Raw genomic sequence first — 16,151 nt, forward strand, 5'->3', positions numbered from 1 at the left:
TCTCCCTTAAAACCTACATCCTTTCGTCTTTCCCTCTCCTTCCTGAAGAAGCAACCATCAGTTGCGAAAGCTAGCAATTCTGTGTGTGTGTTTGTGTGTTTTGTTCATGTGCCTGTCTGCCGGCGCTTTCCCGCTCGGTAAGTCTTGGAATCTTTGTTTTTAATATATTTTTCCCATGTGGAAGTTTCCTTCTATATATATATATATATATATAAATAAAACAGAAAGAAACTTCCACATGGGAAAAATATATTAAAAACAAAGATTCCAAGACTTACCAAGCGGGAAAGCGCCGGCAGACAGGCACATGAACAAAACACACAAACACACACACAGAATTACAAGCTTTCGCAACTGGCAGTTGCTTCGTCAGGAAAGAGGGAAGGAGAGGGAAAAATGAAAGGATGTGGGTTTTAAGGGAGAGGGTAAGGAGTCATTCCAATCCCGGGAGCGGAAAGACTTCCCTTAGGGGAAAAAAAGGACAGGTGTACACTCGCACACACACACACATATCCATCCGCACATACACAGACACAAGCAGACATATTTAAAGGCAAAGAGTTAAGGGCAGAGATGTCATTCGAGGCGGAAGTACAGAGGCAAAGAAGTTGTTGAAAGACAGGTGAGGTATGAGCGGCGGCAACTTGAAATTAGCGGAGGTTGAGGCCTGGCGGATATCGAGAAGAGAGGATATACTGAAGGGCGAGTTCCCATCTCCGGAGTTCGGATAGGTTGGTGTTGGTGGGAAGTATCCAGATAACTCGGACGGTGTAACACTGTGCCAAGATGTGCTGGCCGTGCATCAAGGCATGTTTAGCCACAGGGTGATCCTCATTACCAACAAACACTGTCTGCCTGTGTCCATTCATGCGAATGGACAGTTTGTTGCTGGTCATTCCCACATAGAAAGCATCACAGTGCAGGCAGGTCAGTTGGTAAATCACGTGGGTGCTTTCACATGTGGCTCTCCCTTTGATCGTGTACACCTTCCGGGTTACAGGACTGGAGTAGGTGGTGGTGGGAGGGTGCATAGGACAGGTTTTACACCGGGGGCGGTTGCAAGGGTGGGAGCCAGAGGGTAGGGGAGGTGGTTTGGGGATTTCATAGGGATGAACCAAGAGGTTACGAAGGTTAGGTGGACGGCGGAAAGACACTCTTGGTGGAGTGGGGAGGATTTCATGAAGGATGGATCTCATTTCGGGGCAGGATTTTAGGAAGTCGTATCCCTGCTGGAGAGCCACATTCAAGGTCTGATCCAGTCCCGGGAAGTATTCTGTTACAAGTGGGGCACTTTTGGGGTTCTTCTGTGAGAGGTTCTGGGTTTGAGGGGATGAGGAAGTGGCTCTGGTTATCTGCTTCTGTACCAGGTTGGGAGGGTAGTTGCGGGATGCGAAAGCTGTTTTCAGGTTGTTGGTGTAATGGTCGAGGGATTCAGGACTGGAGCAGATTCGTTTGCCACGAAGGCCTAGGCTGTAGGGAAGGGACCGTTTGATATGGAATGGGTGGCAGCTGTCATAATGGAGGTACTGTTGCTTGTTGGTGGGTTTGATGTGGACGGATGTGTGCAGCTGGCCATTGGACAGATGGAGGTCAACATCTAGGAAAGTGGCATGGGATTTGGAGTAGGACCAGGTGAATCTGATGGAACCAAAGGAGTTGAGGTTGGAGAGGAAATTCTGGAGTTGTTCTTCACTGTGAGTCCAGATCATGAAGATGTCATCAATAAATCTGTACCAAACTTTGGGTTGGCAGGCTTGGGTAACCAAAAAGGCTTCCTCTAAGCGACCCATAAATAGGTTGGCATACGAGGGGGCCATCCTGGTACCCATGGCTGTTCCCTTTAATTGTTGGTATGTCTGGCCTTCAAAAGTGAAGAAGTTGTGGGTCAGGATGAAGCTGGCTAAGGTGACGAGGAAAGAGGTTTTAGGTAGGGTGGCAGGTGATCGGCGTGAAAGGAAGTGCTCCATTGCAGCGAGGCCCTGGACGTGCGGGATATTTGTGTATAGGGAAGTGGCATCAATGGTTACCAGGATGGTTTCTGGGGGTAACAGACTGGGTACGGATTCCAGGCGTTCGAGAAAGTGGTTGGTGTCTTTGATGAAGGATGGGAGACTGCATGTAATGGGTTGAAGGTGTTGATCTACGTAGGCAGAGATACGTTCTGTGGGGGCTTGGTAACCAGCTACAATGGGGCGGCCAGGATGTTTGGGTTTGTGAATTTTAGGAAGTAGGTAGAAGGTAGGAGTGCGAGGTGACGGTGGGGTGAGGAGTTTGATGGAGTCAGGTGAAAGGCTTTGTAGGGGGCCTAAGGTTCTGAGGATTCCTTGAAGCTCCGCCTGGACATCAGGAATGGGATTACTTCGGCAAACTTTGTATGTAGAGTTGTCTGAAAGCTGACGCAGTCCCTCAGCCACATACTCCCGACGATCAAGTACCACAGTCGTGGAACCCTTGTCAGCCGGAAGAATGATGATGGATCGGTCAGCTTTCAGATCACGGATAGCCTGGGATTCGGCTGTGGTGATGTTGGGAGTAGGATTATATATATATATAAAACAGAAAGAAACTTCCACATGGGAAAAATATATTAAAAACAAAGATTCCAAGACTTACCAAGCGGGAAAGCGCCGGCAGACAGGCACATGAACAAAACACACAAACACACACACAGAATTACGAGCTTTCGCAACTGGCAGTTGCTTCGTCAGGAAAGAGGGAAGGAGAGGGAAAAATGAAAGGATGTGGGTTTTAAGGGAGAGGGTAAGGAGTCATTCCAATCCCGGGAGCGGAAAGACTTCCCTTAGGGGAAAAAAAGGACAGGTGTACACTCGCACACACACACACACACACATATCCATCCGCACATACACAGACACAAGCAGACATATATATATATATATATATATATATATATATATATATATATATATATATATATATATATATATATATATATATAATGTTGTGTTAGTGGTAAGTTGTGGAATCATAAGAGGATGGAAGAAAAGGCAATATAAAGAAAAAAACAGCAGTGGGATTCGGTAAAAATCTATGAGATACTGAGTTTATCCTGGTTGTATGAAACATGAAGAAATCTGGTGTCAAAGTTAAAGAATTTCTGTCAAACTAAGAGGTAAGGTAAACAGAAAATGAAGAGTGTCAGCATATGTGGAGGAGAAGGTGCACATTATCTGAAACTATAATTAGCATCTGAAGTAATCAGCTCATGTGTGAAATTAGTATAATTTGTGCAGCAGCAGAGGCAATGTGCAGTAAAAACCATCTTGAATATTAGGTCTTAATACTAATTGTGGTATAATAGAAGTGTTTGTGTTTAGTGCAATCGGTATATGGAGATAACTATCTACCTATAGAAGCTTGTCATGATACAGCCTCTTCTAACATTAAGGAAATAAAATGTTAAACATAGTTGCCCAGAGTAATGTGTGTGGAAAGAACAGGCAACATTTCTATGTATATCGCCCTTCAGGCTAGAATCTCAAAAAATTTTATGGAATACAGTGAAATAATAATTTTTCTAAGTGATGATTTTGTCCGATCAGTAATGAGAGTTAAGTTTGCCTTAGCATAACGATCTGTTACTGTGGAGTATTTTTCAGTAGAATCAATTTTGTTTTGGATAAGCAGAGCAGGTGTCTAATAAATAGATAGTGAAGCTATAATGAAACAATGAATAATGTTATGGTCTTAATGGTTAGGGAGCCTGTCTCTGCAGCAGGGATATTTTTTGAGAAAAGATTCCAATAGCTAACGAGGTAAAAAAAGTATAAGTAAAAAAATGGAGCTGACAGACAAGATTAAGTAATGAAAAAGATAACTGTATAAAAACAAAAGTTGTGTATTTATTTATTTTTTATTTATTTATTTAGCATCCAACAGATCACACATGTGATATAGGATTTGTCATTTGATTACACGTAACACATAACAGCACATACACATTATATATTGACAAACATATACAAAAAAGCAAACAAATTACATACACATAGTACATAAGTAGTGTACAAGAACTTATTACACAAAAACAAAAGTACATGCTCATGATAAACAATTATAGATCATGAACTACCCCTTATACACAAAATGTGTTATGGATATTAAACAGATGTTTCCTAAGTACCATAATTACGAAGTTGAAAACATAATTAAATTAGTTTGAATTTTAAAAAAATAAGTACCGGTTAATACTCTCTTTCAAATTCTGAAGGTGGCAGGGGTAAAATGCATGGAGCGAAAGGCTATTAACAATTTGTACAGAAACCAGATTGCAGTTATAAGAGTCAAGGGGCACAAAAGGGAAGCAGTGGTTGGGAAGGGAGTGAGACAGGGTTGTAGCCTATCCCCGATGTTATTCAATCTGTATATTGAGCAAGCAGTGAAGGAAACAAAAGAAAAATTCAGAATAGGTATTAAAATCCACGGAGAAGAAATAAAAACTTTGAGGTTCGCCGATGACATTGTAATTCGGTCAGAGACAGCAAAGGACATGGAAGAGCAATTGAACAGTTGGATAGTGTCATGAAAGGAGGGTATAAGATGAACATCAGCAAAAGCAAAACAAGGATAATGGAATGTAGTTGAATTAAACCGGGTGATGCTGAGGGAATTAGATTAGGAAATGAGACACTTAAGGAGTTTTGCTATTTGGGGAGCAAAATAACTGATGATGGTCAAAGTAGAGAGGATATAAAATGTAGACTGGCAATGGCAAGGAAAGTATTGATTTAAGTGTTAGGAAGCCTTTTCTGAAAGTATTTGTATGGAGCGTAGCCATGTATGGAAGTGAAACATGGATGATAACTAGTTTGGACAAGAAGAGAATAGAAGCTTTTGAAATGTGGTGCTACAGAAGAATGCTATAGATTAGATGGGTAGATCACATAACTAATGAGGAAGTATTGAATAGGATTGGGGAGAAGAGAAGTTTGTGGCACAACTTAACCAGAAGAAGGGATCGATTGATAGGACATGTTCTGAGGCATCAAGAGATCACCAATTTAGTATTGGAGGGCAGCGTGGAGGGTAAAAATCGTAGAGGGAGACCAAGAGATGAATACACTAAACAGATTCAGAAGGGTGTAGGTTGCAGTAGGTACTGGAAGATGAAGAACCTTGCACAGGATAGAGTAGCATGGAGAGCTGCATCAAACCAGTCTCAGGACTGAAGACTGCAACAACAACAACAAGTACAGGTTTCAATCCACAGTCTGAAACAGGTATTCATTTACACTGTAGTAGCATTTTTCCATCAAGTATTTTTTTTTACTTCACACTTGAAATTATTTTTGCCTTTCAGTTCTTTAATTTGAGATGGAAGTGCATTTAAAAGCTTGATTCCTAAGTGGCTAACATGTTTCTGACTTCTAGTTTTTGCTACATAGGGAATGTGGAAGTCTTTACAATGCCTTGTATTGTGATCATGGTAGCTTGAGTTGGTTTGGAGATCGCAGTTATTTTTACTGATCATTTCCAGGCATTTAAAAATATATATTGATGGTATTGTATCTTTAGTTGTCTGAATAAGGGTCTACAGTGAGTTTGTGGTGGGCTGCATGTCATGATACGAATAGCTATTTTTGCATAATAAAAATGTCATTTAGTCTTGACCTGGTTTTTCCCCAAAAACTTATGCCATAGCTTGCAACTGATTGGAAATAACTAAAGTACACCACTCTAATACATACTTTGCTACATACCTTGGACATTATTCTTAAGGTAAAACATGCTGAGCTAAGTTTCTGAGTAATACATACACTGTGTTCATTCCAGTTTAAATCTTGGTCAATTCACATTGCCAGAAACTTTGTGGTGCACACTTTTTTTATTTGTTTGCTATCCAGCATAATGCATATATTTTGCCCTTAACACTTGCTTCCATACTGTATAAAGTTTGTTTTCTTTGTATTTAATGTCAGCTTATTTGAATTAAACCATCACTGTATGTATGAGAGCATTTTTTCTGCTGTAGTACACAATGATTCTTTTATATCACTAATTATGATACTCATGTCATCTGCAAATAGTAGAATTTTGGCTGAGCTCTCTGGAGCCTGTATATCATTGATATAAATTAGAAATAACAATGGGCCCAGAATTCTGCCCTGTGTAACACCTATTTCAATTTGTTTTGGTTCAGATATGAGTTTAAAATTGTGATGATTGTTGGATGACCTCAGCTCAACAACTTGTGACCTGTTTTGCAGATAAGATTCACACCATTTTTTAACAGTACCCCTGATGCCTATTGCCTCAAGTAATATTACATGGTTCACAGTATTGAAGGCTTTGGATAAATCTAGATTAATTCCAACAACCTGTTTATTTGACACCAAATTTCTGTTGTGTAGTCCAATATGGCTGTTTCTGTACTGTGCCCTGCTCGAAAGCGATGTTGACTGTTATTTATTAGTTTATATTTTTCTAGATATTTTGTAACCCTGATTTTCATTAATTCCTCGATTATTTTGGAGAAGGCAGGGAGGAGAGATATAGGTCGCTAATTTTCTATTTTGTGTCTGTCACCATTTTTGTATAGAGGTATCACTTTAGAGATTTTAAGTTTATCCGGAAATATCCCTTCACTAAGGGACAAGTTTGCAATGTGCACTATAGGTTTGACAACACATGGAACAATTTTCTTAATTATTGATACAGGTACATCATCCAACCCAGAGGACATTTTGGATTTCAAGCATTTAATGACTTTTAGAACTTCATGCTCATCTGTTGGGATTGCCATCATGCTGTTATTTACCATTGGAGTTGTCACTGCTGGTTGTTGCTTAAATCTACTTAAAGTAAGGGGAATATTTACAAAATAATTGTTTACATAGTTTGTCATGGCATCTTTTTCTATGGAAATATTTTCATTATTTTTAAGATTGATTTCCTGTTCTTTAGTTTGACCCCCAGTTTCTTTTTTTTACCATTTTCCACATCATTATGGACTTGTCACTAGCCTGCCTTATTAATCTATCATTACTTAATAATTTTGCTTTTGCTATTACTTTGCGGTAAGTCTTTTTGTATGTCCTCACATACTCAACAAACTGCTGATTGTGACATGTTTGTAACTTTAACTAGTCATGTAATGCTGCATTATTGGATCTATAGGTTATCTGAAAACTTCTATTTGTATTCTAAAGAATCATGAGCTTAAAGTGGATATACTGGAATGAAGAAAAGTAATTTTGCTGATTAACTGATAACTGTGGTGCTAGAGTGATGTGAATGTTCTGATGGGTCAACTATTCGGTAACATTGAGTGAGAATTTAATTTTCTTCTTGATAAGAGTAGTACTCAGGGTTGAGTGGAGAAGTAGGGCAATGATTTGATACAACTTCCATCCTCTTTATTTTGATGTGTGTAGTAATTAAGTTATGTGATGGTGACTGTATTCTTTCCAATAATCTAATGATTAGTATATTTATGCTACTGCACATCATGAGTTTTTGCTAGAGGTAATGTACTATTTTGGACATTAAGATGATGAGTCCATAATTGATAGTCCCCATCTTTCATACTATCACCATTTTTAGTGATAATTATTATGATGTTATGAGAACTGTGTAATGTATTTCTTTATGAAGTAATGACCATTATTTGCCATAAGTGTGAAGCATTTTTTCTTTATACTTAGTTAGAAGTGAAAGTGAGTGTACTGAAGTGGAGTACTTTTTTCTACTTTTTCATGTGTTGTGGCAGAGGGGAACCACCTCCAAGGGAACTGATGGCAGTGCATTTCCTTACTAACTACCACTTGGACCTGTTGAGGGCAAGGACGACTTGGTGAAAAAATGTTTTAAAGCTCATTAAAGGAGTGAAAGTGCTTGTGGAAAATACTAACCATTGAAAAAGTGAAATTTTCTGTCTGAAAGTGAACTGCAATGAGCAGTATAATTTAACTTTTTGCAAACCATGATCGTGTATTTTTTGAAGCAAGACAGGACTTAGAATGTAATATTTGTTCATCCAAAAAGGATATCACTTATGATGAAGATGCCTAATTTTTATTAAAAATGTAACTTGTAGATATTTTGTGCCATTGTAAAATACACTATATATAAATGTTTTGTATGGGGTTTTTCATATGGCTAGTTCACATAAGTAGGAATTGGAAAAATGTATGTACTGTAGTTTTTGATAAGGAGATTTCTCATGTAATATTCTTTTATGTGTAGGTAATTAAACATACTTTCTGGAGTTACTTGTAGTCACTGAATTGCGCAGTTAGCTATTTGCAATATGTATCTGGTCAGTCCAATCAGGGGCAATGTGATGAAGCAAGCTGGGATTTCTTTACTTCCTGTCTTGTTCTGCCATCTGCCTCCTTAAATTCATTTTTTTGCCTAATTACCTTTAACGTACATGAGTACAACAGTCTGCATTTCCATAAAAGAGAAAGGTTGGCTCTCAGTATTAAGAAATATACCACCCTGTCTAATTTTGTGCATAGTTTTATGTATACAATTATTTTCCTAATTTATTTTGACTAAACCTAGTTAATATCTTTTGTTATAGAGTGAAATAAGTAATTGTTTTGTGACTTAAATGCTACAGTTGACTTATAAACAAATATAAATTCTGTACTAATTATAAACATTTGGAAGAAGAACTACTAGGATTCTTTAAGTATTTATTTGGCTCTATTTGAATACATGCTAGCCTATTATTTAATTGGGAATAATTACCAGATTTGTCAGCAACATTATTTGCTTAACTATATCTGTTAATTCCATTATTTAAACAAATAAGTCAGCCTAACCTTTGTGGTAGAAGTAACTCTTTAAAAGGGAGGACTTTTTTTATGTATATTCAGCTAACGGAATGAGTTATGTTTTAATTGTAATTTCTGTAACTTAAACATCAAACAACGTATTGTTTCAGTGACTATTATTGTGAGGATATAAAAGGCCAGATTCTTAGTCTCAAGACAGTCAGTCCATGGCTGATTTCCAGAGGAAAATTATGTACTGTTTCAACCAACAACAATGTATCATCTTAATAGTAGCAGTACACTGATGTTGCCTGCAACCTATTAATGAGGCTTTTCAACATTTACCAATAGTGAACTGCGCATTTAATTGTGCTAAGCAATTGTGCTACTGTCAGCTACATCTCTTACAATATTCAGTGTAGAACTGTTGAACTTCCCCCCCCCCCCCCCCCCCCCCCCCCCCCACACACACACACACCCCCAATTGACACCAAGGACTATCAATGAAGAAATCAAGCAGGCAAACGTAGCAAAGGAAAGGTGCTTTATTGAAGAAGATTTCTCTTCTTGTGCTAGATCAGTTTAGAATTCATCTAAAAAATTCTGTGAAAGAGGAATTGAGACAGACACACACAAAGCTTGCTATCCAGTGCATTAGGCAATCCACCCTGGGAATGACAGAGGATAATTAATATGTTTTGTGAAAGCACAGAATAGTAACTTTTACACTCAAATGTGGTATTTATTAACAGTAATGAATATTGAATTAAACATGTTATAATACTTTAAGATCACTAAGGTTGGCAGTGGCCAGTTACAGGATGATGTTTGCTGGTGGTACAAATGGCTGCTCTCATTAAATAGTAGGTAACAGCTACCAGATCAAGAAAATTAAGAGTTCTACCTCCAAAACTCAGTGGAGTTCAGGAAACTATTTTAACCATACAAATTTGGCCTGTTATATTAGTAACCCCCCATTTCTGAATGCAACTTCAGCTGTGATAAAAAGAAAAGCACAGAAATTTTAGACTTTTTTGTGGTTTCCTCTGTTTCTTCCAAAAGTAAGCTATTAACTGAAAATGTCAAGGTTACCAAATATTGTATTAAATTTTGTGCCCTATCATGTATAGTGAGTCTGTATGTGCATTTTGTTCAATATTGTGCTCTAGATTTACTCTGTGAGACAGTATTTAATTCTGTGTTCACCATGAGGTCTTGTGTAAATTGCTATGAAAATCATTTAGTGAAAAATATAAAAGCATTTGTTTTAGCAATAAACTGTGGGTACTTTTCACTGTTCCAAAAAGGTAACATGCTTCAAAGCAAATTGGTACTTCAAGCAAGGACAGAAGTGTGGGAAATAGGTTCCTCACTACCTTGCTACATGTGATCTCAACATTTATCATGTGCTGGTGCACACAGGACTGGGTCTGCAAAATGAAATAGTTATGATGGTTCCTTTATTGGAACTACCATCAGTGGTGGTGAAGGTGGAGGTGGCGATGACGCATGCTGTGGTTTCTGCAGCAGGCAGCAGTGTAGTGTCAGCAGAGCTGAGGTGTGCACTGGCAGTGAGCACATCAACAGTGTGGGCAGTGGGCCTGATGCTGTTCCACAGCAAGCCTGGCATGAGCGTGACACTGCGTAGGGCAGGGTAGGGTGCAGTGCAGCACTGCAGTCAGTCGACGTGGTGTATTATGCTGTGGGATGGTGATGGAGTTTGGCAGGGAAAGTGGTAGTGTGCCAGCACATGGTCAGGTAACACAAAGTGAGTGGTGTACAGTGTGTCCCTTGTGGGTGGACTGTGTGCCATCCAGGGTCAGTGCTTTTGTATCTACTGCTGGTGCCCCACATTGGTAGGCTGGGTCACTAAGTTGCCAAAGGAGTGAGTGACAGTGTTATGCTGGTGGTAAACAGTCCTATGGTGCCAGGGATACAGCATTGCTGCGCTGTTAATCAGGCGTCATTGCGGGTATGGATTAGTGGCAAGGGTGGAGTGGCAGACATCAGCAGCGGCTCTGTTAGTGTGGATGGTGGTGCAAGTGGCAGGCTAGCTTCTGCCCTGGGGCTGGCAGTGTTGGCTGAGGAGCCATCATCGTTAGTCAGTGCCATCTCAAGCTCAATGGCCAGCAATGTGCGTGGACTTGGGAGGTAGTGTGTGTATGCCAGCTTCAAGCGATCAATGGAGGTAGTGGTGGTGGCACCTTGGAGCCATATGGAAAAATGTCTTGGTGCCACAGAAGATGACATAATACAGTTATGAGTACTGAGGGTGGAGCAGTGCCTGACTTGCTAGCATCCAACCAGAGCATCGTAGATGTGTACATGTAAAGATCCCAATGAAAGACTGGCTGGCATCACTGTATCACTTGGGGGGGGGGGGGGGGGGGGGAGGGGGAGGCACTGAGGGCAGTAAGGAGTTGCTGCATGAAGGCTGAGATCAGGTCGTGGGCGGTACGGGGTGCACTCAGTGAGATCATGTGGGATGGTAAGAGGCTACCCATACACGCCAGCTTGGTGGTGGATGTGCCCAAATCAGCTTTGTTGCAAACCTCAGAAGACTAGAGTCAGAGTGGCAGTTAAAGTTGCAGAATGGCATGTGAGGACAGCTTTTAAAGCCCTGTGAAACTGCTTCACCTTGCCATGGTAGCAGTGTGGTACCTTGTTGTAAAGAGCATGAGAGTGTTGCAAGTTTCTGTGAGAATCTTAAATGAGAAAGGCATGCACTGCCATCCACGGCGTATGGTGATGTGGCAATGGCACATGAAATGCAAGACCCAATTGTCTATAAAGGCCTTGGCCACTCTGTCCACAGTTAGGCTGGACAGTGACTCAGCTTTGGACCACTGTGTGAATCTGCTGATGACAGTAAGGAGAAACTAGTGACCATTGGAAGATGGCAGTTGGCCTGTGACATGCATGTGTACATGCAAGAAGTGATGGTCCACTGGGGGAAGAGGCACTGAGGGCATGCATGTGGCTGCCTACTTCTGAGTGCTGATATGGGGCATAGGTGCAAATCCAGTTGGTGATACTGGGCCAAGCAAAATGTTCTTGAGTGACCGCGGCAGAAGAATGGATGCCAGGGTGGGCCAGGCCATGCATGTACTTGAAGGCCGCCTTGGAGAGGTCTGTGGGAAGATAGGGGGCAGGCGGCCTGTACTGATGCATGAGATCACATGGTTCTGCAGACAGCTGTTATAATGGGCAGTTGCAGGTTGAGGCCCATATTATTGTCATTGCACAATTACACAAGCTGGTGGTCTACTGCCTGGGAGGCAGTGAGGGATGTATAATTGAAAAGAGTGGTAAGGGCACATGATTGGTTGAGGCAGTTGGTGACTATGTTGTTGATGCCAACCATGTGCCACACATGTGTAGTAAACTGTGTGATATATTCCTGCTATTGGAATTGGCTTGGTAGCATCTTTGTGTCCTCCTTACAACAGAAACCTGTTGCCATGAGGTGATGGTCAGTAAAAACCATGAAATGGCGCCCCTCCGCTGAAGGGAAGAAATACCACATCACCTCATACACAGCAAGGAATTCACAACTGTATGTGGCCCAACTGTGCTATGGCTCTGTGAGCTTTGTGTCCTCAAAACAGTCCAAAATTTGTGCCATCCAGGGAAAGGGCCTATTGCCTTTTGTGCAGTCACCCTGGAGTGCGGCCATGAGCAGCACTTGCACACTCATGGTATCTTTCAGGTGACACCTAAAGAAATTCGCCATCACAAGGAACCTACAGAGTTCCTTGTATGCAGTGGGGCATTTGAACTCATACATGATCCAGGCCATCTCATCAAGAGGTGGGAGCCCACAGATGATAATAGTCTGTAACCCCAGGAAGTCAATCTCCAGAACATCAAAAATGCACTTCTACAGGTTGATAATGACACCTGCCTCCTGTAAGCGAGAGAATATCTCCTGGAGACAGAGGTGGTTTAACAATGCCCATTTTCTCCATGTCTTCAGGAGTGACTGGTATCTGCATAAATGCTTTTGCACAGTCCACTTTGCTAAAATGGTTGTGTCACATGGGTCATTACTATAGCTGTGCAAAAGGGGAACAGGGTAATGATTAAGCACTGTCTTGGCATCTAGTGCCCAAAAGCTCCTCATAGGCGCCACATACCATCTTTCTTTGGTATGAGGGGTGGGGTGGAGGTCCATGGGCTCTTGAAGGGGTGGAGCACACATATGCTGATCACTACCTTGTTCTCGGCTTCCTCAGCTCTTTGTTTGATGGGTGAAAGGGGGCAGAGGTAGCAGTAAACCAGTGTGCCCTGCATCATGGCAATATAGTGCCAGTTGTCATGGTGAACCTCAAGGGGAGCACAGGAGGGGGACAGTGAGGAGGGAAAATGCAGCAAGAATTTCAGCCAAAGGGCTGGAATAGGAAAATTATTTGATAGAGCTGAGAGTGGTGGAATGAGACTGACATGGGATAGAATGGCGGGAGATGGCAGTGGCTTGTCACATCCAGGAGGAGACTGTAGTGGAAAATAAAATGAGCGCCAAGGGTGAGGTGCATAACGCCGGCCACAGAAAAGTCCATGAGAACACTCTATCAAGGCCTAGGTCAATGGATGGCATGGGGGCAGTAGGTTATGATTGCCGAGCCATTATCTGTAGTGAGGAGTTGTAGAGAAGGTGGATGGCAGCTAACAGAGGGTAGTAACCTGTGTGGATAGACAGAAAAGTCATAACCAGTTTTAAGGAGGTCGAGGAGAGTGGGTTACCACAATCACACACAAACAGGTGCTGTGAAATCACAGAGCAGATAGATGCTGTCGAAATGTTCATGATATCAGCAGTATTCACTGGCCCACAGACACCTGGGTTGTCATCAACTGGTAGCGGAGGGTGCCCAGAGGGGGAGGGGGGAAGGGGGAGGGGGGAGGGGGGAAGGGTGAGGAGGCGGTGCGACTGCACAGGCATGCACACTGGCAATTTTAGGCCTAGTGGTGGGTACATGGGCAGTGTGCGATGTGGGATAGATGTGTGTGCTTCAGGGCTGTGACAAGCTTGCCTGTCTCACTGATCGTTTTAGATATGAGTTGTGCTCTATCTGTGAAGTGTTCATGGGCTGGGGGTGCTGGGATTAATGCAGGCAGCATGAGTGTATGGTCATGTGAGTGGGTTGAAGGCCTTGCCTATCAGCTGAGGTGGTCACTGTGTCGGCACTCACCCCACGTGGCTAATGACGTGTATACTACAGCTGGCAAAAGCTTGTGCCAAGTTGCAGTCAGCAACCTGTTGGGAAGCACTATCAGCTTCGCCAGTGTGCAGAGGTGCTGTAGGAGCTGTGAGGGCCATGTGTCAGCATGCTCCTCCTATGAAAATAATGTGCCCATGAGCTGTAATTCCAATGCAATGAATCACTCTGTTAGTTGGGCCCATAGGGCATTGAACATGCTGGATTGCAGAGGGTTGATGATAATGTCATATGTCTCCAAGGTGACTGAAGGTTCAAGCTGCACAACAGCATGTGCTAACTGTATTATTACATCATTTGTGATAGACGAGCCTGCAAATATTGCCTTTGCAGAAATGACCCATAGGTGTGGGACAATTGGGGGGTAGGGGGGGGGGGGGGGATATGTGCAGCTGCACCTGTGCTGTGGCAGTTTGGAAGCCATCTATCTGTGCCTGTACATTGGGGAGGACATAGGAAATCAGGCCATCAGTGGGGTCCAAACCTGCTAGGAGTGGCATACCAGGATCATTTCGCACATAAAATTCTGCTCTTCTTGCTAGCATTGGGCAGGTGGAGGGGTGGGGAAAGCTGTGTGATGCATGTGATCCAGTGTGGCAAGCAGTAGCTGGGTAGTGGAGGAAAATGATGGTGGTATGTCAACATTGTGGGAAATACATTCCTCATTATCTTGCTCTGCATGACCTCAATGTGTGCCATGTTCTTACACATGCAGGATTGAGTCTGTAGAATAAAATAATGTGACACAGAAATGTTCTCATGGTCCCTATATTGGAGCTGGACATAACTGCATATGACATGTAGTAGGATTACATAGGTAATGTACTAACTTAAGCTGGCCCAGAAAAAACACTCCATGTGGACACCACTATTTGTGTGCACCTAGATCTGGTGTGCATACCAAAACAAAACTGAATTCTATTTAACATAATACCCTTTGGCATATGAATGATTAATGTTAAGCTTTCTGTACTTGGCTTAGGCAGGGCAAATGCCAAACTGCAAATACATTATGATGTGTGATATGCAGTGGGTGCTCACAATTTGACTGTTGGACACCATTTATCACACAACCTTATTAACAAGATACTAAGCAGCCTATAAATTGCCAACAGGTTCATGATGGTCTATGTAACTTAGACAAATATGTGAGCACATAGTTACACTCCTGGAAATTGAAATAAGAACACTGTGAATTCATTGTCCCAGGAAGGGGAAACTTTATTGACACATTCCTGGGGTCAGATACATCACATGATCGCACTGACAGAACCACAGGCACATAGACACAGGCAACAGAGCATGCACAATGTCGGCACTAGTACAGTGTATATCCACCTTTCGCAGCAATGCAGGCTGCTATTCTCCCATGGAGACGATCGTAGAGATGCTGGATGTAGTCCTGTGGAACGGCTTGCCATGCCATTTCCACCTGGCGCCTCAGTTGGACCAGCGTTCGTGCTGGACGTGCAGACCGCGTGAGATGACGCTTCATCCAGTCCCAAACATGCTCAATGGGGGACAGATCCAGAGATCTTGCTGGCCAGGGTAGTTGACTTACACCTTCTAGAGCACGTTGGGTGGCACGAGATACATGCGGACGTGCATTGTCCTGTTGGAACAGCAAGTTCCCTTGCCAGTCTAGGAATGGTAGAACGATGGGTTCGATGACGGTTTGAATGTACCGTGCACTATTCAGTGTCCCCTCGATGATCACCAGAGGTGTATGGCCAGTGTAGGAGATTGCTCCCCACACCGGGATGCCAAGTGTTGGCCCTGTGTGCCTTGGTCGTATGCAGTCCTGATTGTGGCGCTCACCTGCACGGCGCCAAACACGCATACGACCATTATTGGCACCAAGGCCAATTCTAACTATGTATAAAGAAAGGCATTTCACACTAATGGCAAATAATGGTCATTACTTCATAAATAAATACATTACACAGTTCTCATAACATCACAATAATTAGCACTGAAATTGACTATAGTATGTAAGTTGGGGACTTTCATTTATGGACTCATCATCTTAATGTCCAAAATATGCACATTACCTCTAGCAAAATCTCATGATGTGCACTAGTAGATTTAATAATCATTAGATTTTTGGAAAAAAGGATAGAGTACTATCACATAACTTAATTACTATGCACATCGAAATTGAGGTGGTGGAAGTTGTACGAAATCATTGCCC

This window comes from Schistocerca gregaria, chromosome 3, assembly GCF_023897955.1.
Source record: "Schistocerca gregaria isolate iqSchGreg1 chromosome 3, iqSchGreg1.2, whole genome shotgun sequence".
NCBI lineage: Eukaryota > Metazoa > Arthropoda > Insecta > Orthoptera > Acrididae > Schistocerca > Schistocerca gregaria.